The sequence below is a fragment of the Sinohyriopsis cumingii genome, chromosome 17, assembly GCF_028554795.1.
Source record: "Sinohyriopsis cumingii isolate HCF-2022 chromosome 17, ASM2855479v2, whole genome shotgun sequence".
Classification (NCBI taxonomy): domain Eukaryota; kingdom Metazoa; phylum Mollusca; class Bivalvia; order Unionida; family Unionidae; genus Sinohyriopsis; species Sinohyriopsis cumingii.
Window position 1 is genome coordinate 52,738,191 of NC_142977.1, and position 12,817 is coordinate 52,751,007.

Consider the following 12,817-nt stretch of genomic DNA (forward strand, 5'->3'; position numbering starts at 1 on the left):
CTGGGTGAAATTGGGAAACTACACTAAAGACTCACATCTCTCAGTTACATGTAACATTGTTTAATTTTATCTAAATTCTAATAATGAACATGTATCTACACTTCTCAGATGTGGATCGATACCATTATCATAATCAGTTAATTTAGAGCCACATTCAGCGTTTTCTTTGATGTTTCTTTTACAAAAGTTAATCAGAATGTACTTTATACCTTAAACAACAAAGGTACTTCATTTGCCTTCTAAAAATTGAATAAGAATATTCCCAGTCGGGTTACAGTTCTTTTCATATTTAGTGTCAATATAATTACAACTCGTGACGTGTTCCCACTGCATAGTTACACTTCCTGTATACATAAGATAAGGCAACTATGTACACTGATAGATACAAGCCTGGGGCAATCTGATTAAATTCAAATCTCCTCTGTCTCACGTGAAGATCTGAGAGCGACCTCTAAGAGGTCATATTCTACTAATTTTGGAATTAGCCAATGGAAATGCAGCTTTCAGAAATTTTAAATTTCCAATCTTTCGGCCCACCACGACGATCTTTAGCACACCGCACAGTCTCCGAAACGCGAAGGTGTAAGACTTCATCTGGTTGGCTGGTAAAATTAGCGATTTTGCTAATAACATAAGTCATCAGAACATGGCCCCTAAATGGCCGCTGTCAGAACTTGGCCTAGAACAGTGGAGACACTTTTTACAAGTGTCTTGTCGACACATGCTACAATGGTTCCATGGTGTAATGGTTAGCACTCTGGACTTTGAATCCTGCGATCCGAGTTCAAATCTCGGTGGAACCTTGAATATTATTTTAAGTTCTTTCTTATTTACATTAATTTAAAGACTTTATTTTATTTTTGTAAATCCTAATGCGAAAGATGAGGTGGGTGTATGCAAATTGAAGCGAATATGATCCCTATGTGTGTCTATTTCGTCATACAACATAGTTTGAAAACCGGTTAGTTCAACAAAGTATGAATAAATTGTCACAATTGTTGAGTTACAAATTAAAAATAAAACAAGCTCGATGCTAAAATGAAGTATGACAATTTCTTCATATTGTCGGAGGATCATCAGCTCTGTCTCTATGTAAGTGTCAGTTAATCGCTGTACATGGTTGTTTGTTCATACATATATAGACCTTTCCATAGCCCTTGGATTTTTCAAAGAAATTTCCGTACGCCCTTGGATTTTTCAACGACCTCACCATACGTCATTGGATTTTTCAACGACCTTTCCATATTTCCTCGGATTTTTCAAGTCTTCGCAGTAATTTACAAAAAATGTTTAATTTTGTTCGCTGAAAATGTCTCCGAAACAACAAATAAACCCTGATCTATTCGGACTACCTCGACAGTTTCTACGAAGATAATGACTGTACGATTGACCTAGAGCTTACGAATGAAAAAGTAGTTAGATGCATTCGCAATTTTTCGGACAATCCTTCTTTCGCAAACAGTTGAGGTGATCCGACTGCAGTTATCGGCATATATTCCAAGGTGTGATCAATAGGATTGACCTCGAAATTGAGAATTTAAAAGGCGCGGCCTGCTGGTTATCACGTGATCTTTTGCCATTACGGTACCGATATCGCCCAGCGCTCCATACTGTAAGGACAATGATATCGATATCAGATGCCGGTGGGCCGGATTGTTTTTCAATCTGAGGAGACTAAAGCCGAAGACGAAGTTAAAGGAAATTATTGTTTTGGTTACCAAGAGGATACCATCACCGTGAATGGCCAAACCCACCTGGCAGTGGACAAGATCACCTGTCTTGGCAGTAGCAGTCGCGTGCAGTCCAAAGCGATGATGAGACAAATGCCAGAATTGCCAAAGCAAGAGTGGCCTGTGGCATCTCACGAGCAAATGTGTTCAGTCCACAAAACTCACGGTACTAATTCAGTTCCCATAGTAAACCTATGTAAACACCATGATATTTAAAATTCAACAACTTAAAGATTGTGAGTGCTCATAATCAAACCTACATTTATAAGTATAGATGAAACCTATATTTATCGGTATAGATGAAATCTGGATGTCAGCTTTTGTGCAGATGAAAGGATATGAGCCGCGGCATTTTCTGGACCAGTATGTGTTTGAAACATGTGCTTTCAATTCCGCACCAAAGAGTCAGGTGCGAATTTTAGTAATGAGTGTTCCAAACTCAAGACGGTAAAAGGACTTAAATTCTATCAATAAAATAATGTCATTTTCAATGGGCTTCCTAAAGAAACTCATCTGGATATGATTTCAAGACAGAGTCCCAGACTCTGAGGTTTTCACGTAGACAGGAATATAGAAGAAATATCGCCTTGATGGTTAAATGATGACATATTTAGAACTTTAAAATCTCGGGAAAAACATACTATATCATTATTTATATATAGAGTATTGATCTGCCTAAATTTAGCCTGATAGTCATAAGTGAACTTTATAACTTGATTTTAAATTAGCCAGCATAATTTCATTTTATTTAATCACTTTAAGATATTTCAATGTATCTTACTAATTTAACATACATTCCACTCGAACGTAACAGTACTAATCTTTTAGGCATTTCACTTTTAATCTTCATATACACTTCTATTATTTTCATATATATATATATATATATATATATATATATATATATATATATATATATATATATATATATATATATATATATATATATATATATATATATATATATATATACATATACATATTCATCTGTGTGTGTGTGTATGTTTGTGTGTATTACAGGAGTGTAACGTTTTATCAATAAAGTAAGACGAAATCTCTGACAACATGAATGCACCTTATCGGTAATATAAATGAACACAAGGGAGTCCAACGGTAAGCTGATATAATACTGATATATTACTACCTCCTAACATGTTTTTGGAATATGACCCTGTATCATCGATAGGTTCCATGGTGTAATGGTTAGCACTCTGGACTCTGAATCCAGCAATCCGAGTTCAAATCTCGGTGGAACCTAAGTTTATCTTTTTAATCCTAAAAATACCTTTTCTTAAAGTTATATGTCGAACAGAAGACAAATGTACAATAGTAGAAGCGAGTATGAGAGGATACATTGTATGTACCTATTTAACGACATACAGTATTGCTTGGAAATGGGTTAGTGCGAAATATGAATCTAGTTTCGCAATAGAGTTGCAACCTAGTGCTCCTTGCTGACAATTCAATAATTCGCACTTAAAAAGGGCAATCTGGCAAATTCTTTGCAACTACATTACGATTTGAAAACAAAGATATCTTGTAATTTCGACTTTGATTTATTAATTGCAATTAAAGAATTGCGCAACGTAAACACATTTCCTTTATGTCTTGATATTGGCTGCGGACCGTTACCTCTTTCTCACTTTTCTAGGCGAGGAGTCAATTACACTGCACTATATGTGTTTCATTATCAATATATGCATATATTAGTCGATATCGATTTTAAATAGCGAATCCCTTTTCTATAATGTGACCTCTACCATGACAACACTGATACTGACCAGCACTCGATACCTTAGAAACTGTATTCGTACACATTTATTATAAATGTCACTAATGTGCAAAGTGTTAAGAGGTACACTTTACGATCACATTGTTGTTATACAAATATGATCTTTTTCTTTTATAGTTGTTCTCTCTCTCTCTCTCTCTCTCTCTCTCTCTCTCTCTCTCTCTCTCTCTCTCTCTCTGTGTATTCCAATTTAATGCGTTATGGACACGGATTCAAAGCATAAACCTTCTTGATGGAAACATTTTATATTGCGGACACCAAAAGTTGGTGTCCACAGGGTACTCACCGCTAAATTATTCCTCTGATTCACGTATATGATGGTGATAGGAAAAGAACAAACCTGCGTTGTAAAGCGTTTCCCGCCAAATGTGTGTATATTTATTTTTACTTTTCCATTCAGCAGCCAGTGTGTGCGAACCCGTCACACACATACATATTGCGGTTTGCGCATGTCCTTGCCATTGGATACTGGAATAGCTCTCTTCCTATTGAGTATTATCGCCTCGCTCCTACTACCTCATGCACATGTTTTAGCAAAACAGTAAAGAATACGCATATACTACAACCTACTAATAAGTTTTGAGAAGATGACCCGTTGTAACCTATAGGTTCCATGGTGTAATGGTTAGCACTCTGGACTTTGAATCCAGCAATCCGAGTTCAAATCTCGGTGGAACCTAGGTTTTTTATTTTTATTCAAATACTTTTCTCAAAGTTTCATGTGGAACAGGAGGCGAATGTACAGAAGAAGAAGAAGCGACTTACAGCCCCTTACTTACAACTCAGTAATTCGTACTTACAACTATATATTATCTAAATCCTCTTCAACTACATTACGATTTTTGCACTTAGAAATTTTGTAATTACGACTTTGTTTTCTTAATTGTTCACTTATCGTCAAAGGACAAGGATAACCTAGAAATTGAAAGCTTGCGTTGTCGAACCGCTCCAGTGGCCTAGTGGTTAGAGCGCCCGCCTCGGATGCGGGAGATCGTGGGTTTGATCCCCGGCCACATCATACCAAAGACTTACAAAAAAGGTACTAACAGCTGCCTCGCTAGTCGCACAGCATTAAGAGGTTAGTTTTAGGACTGTTCGGCCTGGTGTCAGGATAATGTGTCTGGGTGGAACATCATGCTACATGTCTGCAGCATGATGCCCCAGTGCTAGACATCACTATAAACTGCCACATTGCAGGCATCGTAGCGATATGACTGAATTTATTTTAAAGCTACGTTAAAAATCTAAATCGGACACACACGTTGTCGGAAATATGGCAGGCATATATGGAGGGGGATTACCGAAATAATTATATGCGTGTATTTCCTAATCTTCTATGATGCATTATTGTAAATGGCTGCTTGCAAATGATACTTTCATAATTCTATCAATGTATATTGTATTTTCATTGATGCAAATTGTACGTGGCAGTTTGTAAGTGCTACTTTCCTTCTGCATTATTGTAAATGACTGCTTGCAAGTGCTACATTCATAATTCTAGTCAAGAATTTTCTAATTTTCATTGATGCAAGCTGTAAATGGTTGCTTGCAAGTTTTTCGATCTACTTTCCTTCTGCGTTATTGTATCTTGCGATTTGCCGACAACTGAATTGATTCCGTAGTTTGTCGTATGACAAACGCAATGTCAGTTACTACAAACTTTGTATATTCTGTTTTTGAACTTTACAATTACATCATTCCAACTGCTGTTTTCATACAGATTTGGTCCTGCAACAATGTAAATACTAAGTTTTATCAGTATCGTCTTTGTTGTCCATCTCGTGTCTCTCTAAATTTCTAATTTTTTTCCTTTACGGCATTCATTTTATGTCGATAACTCTTTCACTCCCCTTTTTTAAGGTGTACGTTAGCAACACAGTTTTAATCGTCTCTAAAACCATATGCTTTCTCGAAGATCTAAGCGATTTATAGCACCTTACGAAAACAAAAACGCATCCACAACAACAGGGTGGTCCATCTTTTTCAACCCCAGTTTTGACGCACTGAAGTATTTACCTTCAAAGTTTAAGAAATCTACTTCTTAGTGTCATCTCTCATTACTTGGAAACATTAGTTATTTTAGCAAAGTAAGGATCAGAAATAACAATGATATATTCCCTCGTAATCTTCTTAACGAGTATTCATCGGACGAACCCTGGTTGTAAGGATTGTATTGTACGTCACCCATTTTGACGCACCTCACAGACGTCTTTCTTTTCCTGTGATAATATTGTACATAAGCTCCCGCGAAAATAAAATAATTCAGATCAACATCAATAGCACATAAAAAAGTTTATAGGTAAAATGACATTAAAAACAATTAATCATTCCTTACAGGTGTTATTTTGCCGCAAAAAAAACCCCAAATAATCAAACTGTGGAAAATCATGTTGGTATCATGATAAAAGTATTTACTTGCGATTAGAAGTATTAGATTTAGTGTACAGTTGTTCTCAAATACTTAATTTGCATTGTTTATGTACGGAACCTTAACCTTTGAATGTATTTATATATATAAAAAACAAAAACAAAAAAAGCTTTAAAACTACTTTGCATCCATTAAAACATTTGTCTCTAAAACTGAAAATAATCAGAGACAAAAGATTTTACAGGAGATTTTACTTTTATTTTTTTGTAATTCTTGCCATTATCAAACCAATTAAAATTAATAATTTGGTTCAAGAATTTTGCAAATATAAAGATAGGACCCTTAGGATGTAATTATTCAGCTGCTCTTTGTCATATTAAAGACTTAAGAAAGAAGCTTTAAAGATATTTTGTAATATGAATGTTGCTGTCGATGAGTGTGTTTTGGGATGGTCTTCGGCAAGTATCAACAAAAGAATAAACTCTAATGATCTTGCTCGATAATTATACAGGGTAGAATTTTACAGATCGCTGTCTTTTCATTTGGTTTTGTTCTATTTAATCGCCTACATGTATCATGGGTAGTTGAGGGTGTTTTGGGACAGTCTTTTGCTGTCCTAGGGTAGTCATGGCGTCTTTTATTTGGTGATAATTACCAATATGGGATACACTATATATTTTAAAAAACTCTCCTGATCTTACTCGATAATTATACAATCCAGGATTTTACTGATCACTGTCTTTTATAAGGTTTGATTCAATATAATGGTATACATGTATCCTGGGTAGGTGAGAGAGTTTTCGGACAGTCTTGAGCTAGCCCCATTACTTTCAGGGTGACAGATAGAAAAATTAAACTATTGAATGTCTACTTCCTGCATACGTTGTTGGAAATAATCAAACATAAAATTTGCTGACAGATTTGGGGAGGCAAACAAGTGTTAAAACATTGCCTAAACTTTTAGAACACGTTTTGCTTTAATATTCTTTAAAGGAATTGGCTATGAAAAGCTTGAGGACGCATACATTATGGTCAACAAGTGTTGCTTGCTTGACTTTGTGTTAGGTAAAGAACCGAGAGTCTACTATTTTTCTATTAGATGGCTTGTCAAATGGTCAAATGCAGGAATAGGTTGCAGATGTGCCTTAGATATCTTCTGATTGGGATTTCCTACCATTTGACAAGTGTAAGATGAGCTAAGGTACTTCAAAACATCACTTTAATTTTCAGCAAATAAAAACGATTCAGGATCTTGTGATAAGTCTTACTGACACCAAATGACCAGCTTAAGGGGTTTTATGGGCTATACTATGCATGTCCTGTCCATATGCCTTCGGAACAACACTTTCACCAGCAGATGCATCGGTTGCCGCCATTTTCTCATAATGAACCCATTTTTCACAAAGTAATAAACTGGTACTTGTGTGGCTTTAATTTTTAAAACCGAGACTTGTGTCTTCTCTGAGGAATACTACTTGGTTGCCTATAACTCACATTAAACGGACTTGCATACTTATAAAGTAGCTGTTACTTTCTGCTCAGATATCTTACAACTGCAGTCAGAAATTGGCTAGTGGTTTCTATTATTCTGTGAAGAAACTAACTTACTTGTGAATCTCTCTCTCTCTCTCTCTCTCTCTCTCTCTCTCTCTCTCTCTCTCTCTCTCTTTGCTGAGTGATTAAGACATTTAAATTATGGAATATACCTTGTCCATTGTTCGAAGGCACAATTACATTAGGGAAAGAGGCCAAATGTAGAATTTCATCTCAGGTTCATAAATAAAATAGTTTTGTGAGGGTCAATGTATCAGATATAACTAATTAGCAAATAAAATATAAACATTTTCATGGGTTTTTGCTCATAGCAAGAGCAAGGAACTTATTTTATTGCCCGCAAAATAAATTCTCCGAAAAGTGAGCATTTTTGTACAGTGTATATATTGAATACAGATCCAACTCAAGGGTTCTACGTATGAGAGCAGGGAAGACATCCGAAAAGCCATATGGACGTCATAGAAAAATCAAGAAAAAGTATCCAAACATCTATATGTCGCGTGGTGGATAGCTTATCAAAGGGTTAGAGGCCAGAATGGGTGTCCGGGGACCCATAGGTTATTGAATGAGACAAAAGAGCCTTTTCCGTACTACTAGTGGATTTCATAGAAGAAATATAAAAAACTATGTATAAGAGAATATTGTTTACAGATGATTAGTATGTATTACTGGGTGAAATTGGGAAACTACACTAAAGACTCACATCTCTCAGTTACATGTAACATTGTTTAATTTTATCTAAATTCTAATAATGAACATGTATCTACACTTCTCAGATGTGGATCGATACCATTATCATAATCAGTTAATTTAGAGCCACATTCAGCGTTTTCTTTGATGTTTCTTTTACAAAAGTTAATCAGAATGTACTTTATACCTTAAACAACAAAGGTACTTCATTTGCCTTCTAAAAATTGAATAAGAATATTCCCAGTCGGGTTACAGTTCTTTTCATATTTAGTGTCAATATAATTACAACTCGTGACGTGTTCCCACTGCATAGTTACACTTCCTGTATACATAAGATAAGGCAACTATGTACACTGATAGATACAAGCCTGGGGCAATCTGATTAAATTCAAATCTCCTCTGTCTCACGTGAAGATCTGAGAGCGACCTCTAAGAGGTCATATTCTACTAATTTTGGAATTAGCCAATGGAAATGCAGCTTTCAGAAATTTTAAATTTCCAATCTTTCGGCCCACCACGACGATCTTTAGCACACCGCACAGTCTCCGAAACGCGAAGGTGTAAGACTTCATCTGGTTGGCTGGTAAAATTAGCGATTTTGCTAATAACATAAGTCATCAGAACATGGCCCCTAAATGGCCGCTGTCAGAACTTGGCCTAGAACAGTGGAGACACTTTTTACAAGTGTCTTGTCGACACATGCTACAATGGTTCCATGGTGTAATGGTTAGCACTCTGGACTTTGAATCCTGCGATCCGAGTTCAAATCTCGGTGGAACCTTGAATATTATTTTAAGTTCTTTCTTATTTACATTAATTTAAAGACTTTATTTTATTTTTGTAAATCCTAATGCGAAAGATGAGGTGGGTGTATGCAAATTGAAGCGAATATGATCCCTATGTGTGTCTATTTCGTCATACAACATAGTTTGAAAACCGGTTAGTTCAACAAAGTATGAATAAATTGTCACAATTGTTGAGTTACAAATTAAAAATAAAACAAGCTCGATGCTAAAATGAAGTATGACAATTTCTTCATATTGTCGGAGGATCATCAGCTCTGTCTCTATGTAAGTGTCAGTTAATCGCTGTACATGGTTGTTTGTTCATACATATATAGACCTTTCCATAGCCCTTGGATTTTTCAAAGAAATTTCCGTACGCCCTTGGATTTTTCAACGACCTCACCATACGTCATTGGATTTTTCAACGACCTTTCCATATTTCCTCGGATTTTTCAAGTCTTCGCAGTAATTTACAAAAAATGTTTAATTTTGTTCGCTGAAAATGTCTCCGAAACAACAAATAAACCCTGATCTATTCGGACTACCTCGACAGTTTCTACGAAGATAATGACTGTACGATTGACCTAGAGCTTACGAATGAAAAAGTAGTTAGATGCATTCGCAATTTTTCGGACAATCCTTCTTTCGCAAACAGGTGAGGTGATCCGACTGCAGTTATCGGCATATATTCCAAGGTGTGATCAATAGGATTGACCTCGAAATTGAGAATTTAAAAGGCGCGGCCTGCTGGTTATCACGTGATCTTTTGCCATTACGGTACCGATATCGCCCAGCGCTCCATACTGTAAGGACAATGATATCGATATCAGATGCCGGTGGGCCGGATTGTTTTTCAATCTGAGGAGACTACAGCCGAAGACGAAGTTAAAGGAAATTATTGTTTTGGTTACCAAGAGGATACCATCACCGTGAATGGCCAAACCCACCTGGCAGTGGACAAGATCACCTGTCTTGGCAGTAGCAGTCGCGTGCAGTCCAAAGCGATGATGAGACAAATGCCAGAATTGCCAAAGCAAGAGTGGCCTGTGGCATCTCACGAGCAAATGTGTTCAGTCCACAAAACTCACGGTACTAATTCAGTTCCCATAGTAAACCTATGTAAACACCATGATATTTAAAATTCAACAACTTAAAGATTGTGAGTGCTCATAATCAAACCTACATTTATAAGTATAGATGAAACCTATATTTATCGGTATAGATGAAATCTGGATGTCAGCTTTTGTGCAGATGAAAGGATATGAGCCGCGGCATTTTCTGGACCAGTATGTGTTTGAAACATGTGCTTTCAATTCCGCACCAAAGAGTCAGGTGCGAATTTTAGTAATGAGTGTTCCAAACTCAAGACGGTAAAAGGACTTAAATTCTATCAATAAAATAATGTCATTTTCAATGGGCTTCCTAAAGAAACTCATCTGGATATGATTTCAAGACAGAGTCCCAGACTCTGAGGTTTTCACGTAGACAGGAATATAGAAGAAATATCGCCTTGATGGTTAAATGATGACATATTTAGAACTTTAAAATCTCGGGAAAAACATACTATTCATTATTTATATATAGAGTATTGATCTGCCTAAATTTAGCCTGATAGTCATAAGTGAACTTTATAACTTGATTTTAAATTAGCCAGCATAATTTCATTTTATTTAATCACTTTAAGATATTTCAATGTATCTTACTAATTTAACATACATTCCACTCGAACGTAATAGTACTAATCTTTTAGGCATTTCACTTTTAATCTTCATATACACTTCTATTATTTTCATATATATATATATATATATATATATATATATATATATATATATATATATATATATATATATATATATATATATACATATACATATTCATCTGTGTGTGTGTATGTTTGTGTGTATTACAGGAGTGTAACGTTTTATCAATAAAGTAAGACGAAATCTCTGACAACATGAATGCACCTTATCGGTAATATAAATGAACACAAGGGAGTCCAACGGTAAGCTGATATAATACTGATATATTACTACCTCCTAACATGTTTTTGGAATATGACCCTGTATCATCGATAGGTTCCATGGTGTAATGGTTAGCACTCTGGACTCTGAATCCAGCAATCCGAGTTCAAATCTCGGTGGAACCTAAGTTTATCTTTTTAATCCTAAAAATACCTTTTCTTAAAGTTATATGTCGAACAGAAGACAAATGTACAATAGTAGAAGCGAGTATGAGAGGATACATTGTATGTACCTATTTAACGACATACAGTATTGCTTGGAAATGGGTTAGTGCGAAATATGAATCTAGTTTCGCAATAGAGTTGCAACCTAGTGCTCCTTGCTGACAATTCAATAATTCGCACTTAAAAAGGGGAATCTGGCAAATTCTTTGCAACTACATTACGATTTGAAAACAAAGATATCTTGTAATTTCGACTTTGATTTATTAATTGCAATTAAAGAATTGCGCAACGTAAACACATTTCCTTTATGTCTTGATATTGGCTGCGGACCGTTACCTCTTTCTCACTTTTCTAGGCGAGGAGTCAATTACACTGCACTATATGTGTTTCATTATCAATATATGCATATATTAGTCGATATCGATTTTAAATAGCGAATCCCTTTTCTATAATGTGACCTCTACCATGACAACACTGATACTGACCAGCACTCGATACCTTAGAAACTGTATTCGTACACATTTATTATAAATGTCACTAATGTGCAAAGTGTTAAGAGGTACACTTTACGATCACATTGTTGTTATACAAATATGATCTTTTTCTTTTATAGTTGTTCTCTCTCTCTCTCTCTCTCTCTCTCTCTCTCTCTCTCTCTCTCTCTCTCTCTCTCTCTCTCTCTCTCTGTGTATTCCAATTTAATGCGTTATGGACACGGATTCAAAGCATAAACCTTCTTGATGGAAACATTTTATATTGCGGACACCAAAAGTTGGTGTCCACAGGGTACTCACCGCTAAATTATTCCTCTGATTCACGTATATGATGGTGATAGGAAAAGAACAAACCTGCGTTGTAAAGCGTTTCCTGCCAAATGTGTGTATATTTATTTTTACTTTTCCATTCAGCAGCCAGTGTGTGCGAACCCGTCACACACATACATATTGCGGTTTGCGCATGTCCTTGCCATTGGATACTGGAATAGCTCTCTTCCTATTGAGTATTATCGCCTCGCTCCTACTACCTCATGCACATGTTTTAGCAAAACAGTAAAGAATACGCATATACTACAACCTACTAATAAGTTTTGAGAAGATGACCCGTTGTAACCTATAGGTTCCATGGTGTAATGGTTAGCACTCTGGACTTTGAATCCAGCAATCCGAGTTCAAATCTCGGTGGAACCTAGGTTTTTTATTTTTATTCAAATACTTTTCTCAAAGTTTCATGTGGAACAGGAGGCGAATGTACAGAAGAAGAAGAAGCGACTTACAGCCCCTTACTTACAACTCAGTAATTCGTACTTACAACTATATATTATCTAAATCCTCTTCAACTACATTACGATTTTTGCACTTAGAAATTTTGTAATTACGACTTTGTTTTCTTAATTGTTCACTTATCGTCAAAGGACAAGGATAACCTAGAAATTGAAAGCTTGCGTTGTCGAACCGCTCCAGTGGCCTAGTGGTTAGAGCGCCCGCCTCGGATGCGGGAGATCGTGGGTTTGATCCCCGGCCACATCATACCAAAGACTTACAAAAAAGGTACTAACAGCTGCCTCGCTAGTCGCACAGCATTAAGAGGTTAGTTTTAGGACTGTTCGGCCTGGTGTCAGGATAATGTGTCTGGGTGGAACATCATGCTACATGTCTGCAGCATGATGCCCCAGTGCTAGACATCACTATAAACTGCCACATTGCAGGCATC

At 36.2% G+C, this 12,817-nt stretch overlaps 4 non-coding genes across 4 annotated transcripts; all 4 read left to right on the forward strand.

The window, feature by feature from the left end:
• Window positions 1–2,915: 2,915 nt before the first annotated feature.
• Window positions 2,916–2,987, forward strand: Trnaq-cug (transfer RNA glutamine (anticodon CUG)). The gene has a single exon. It is a non-coding gene; the product is annotated as a tRNA-Gln (tRNA).
• A 1,142-nt stretch (window positions 2,988–4,129) lies between these two features.
• Trnaq-uug (transfer RNA glutamine (anticodon UUG)) lies at window positions 4,130–4,201 on the forward strand. Its single transcript has one exon. It is a non-coding gene; the product is annotated as a tRNA-Gln (tRNA).
• Window positions 4,202–10,996: 6,795 nt separating this feature from the next.
• Trnaq-cug (transfer RNA glutamine (anticodon CUG)) lies at window positions 10,997–11,068 on the forward strand. Its single transcript has one exon. It is a non-coding gene; the product is annotated as a tRNA-Gln (tRNA).
• A 1,154-nt stretch (window positions 11,069–12,222) lies between these two features.
• On the forward strand, window positions 12,223–12,294 carry Trnaq-uug (transfer RNA glutamine (anticodon UUG)). The gene has a single exon. It is a non-coding gene; the product is annotated as a tRNA-Gln (tRNA).
• Window positions 12,295–12,817: the final 523 nt, after the last annotated feature.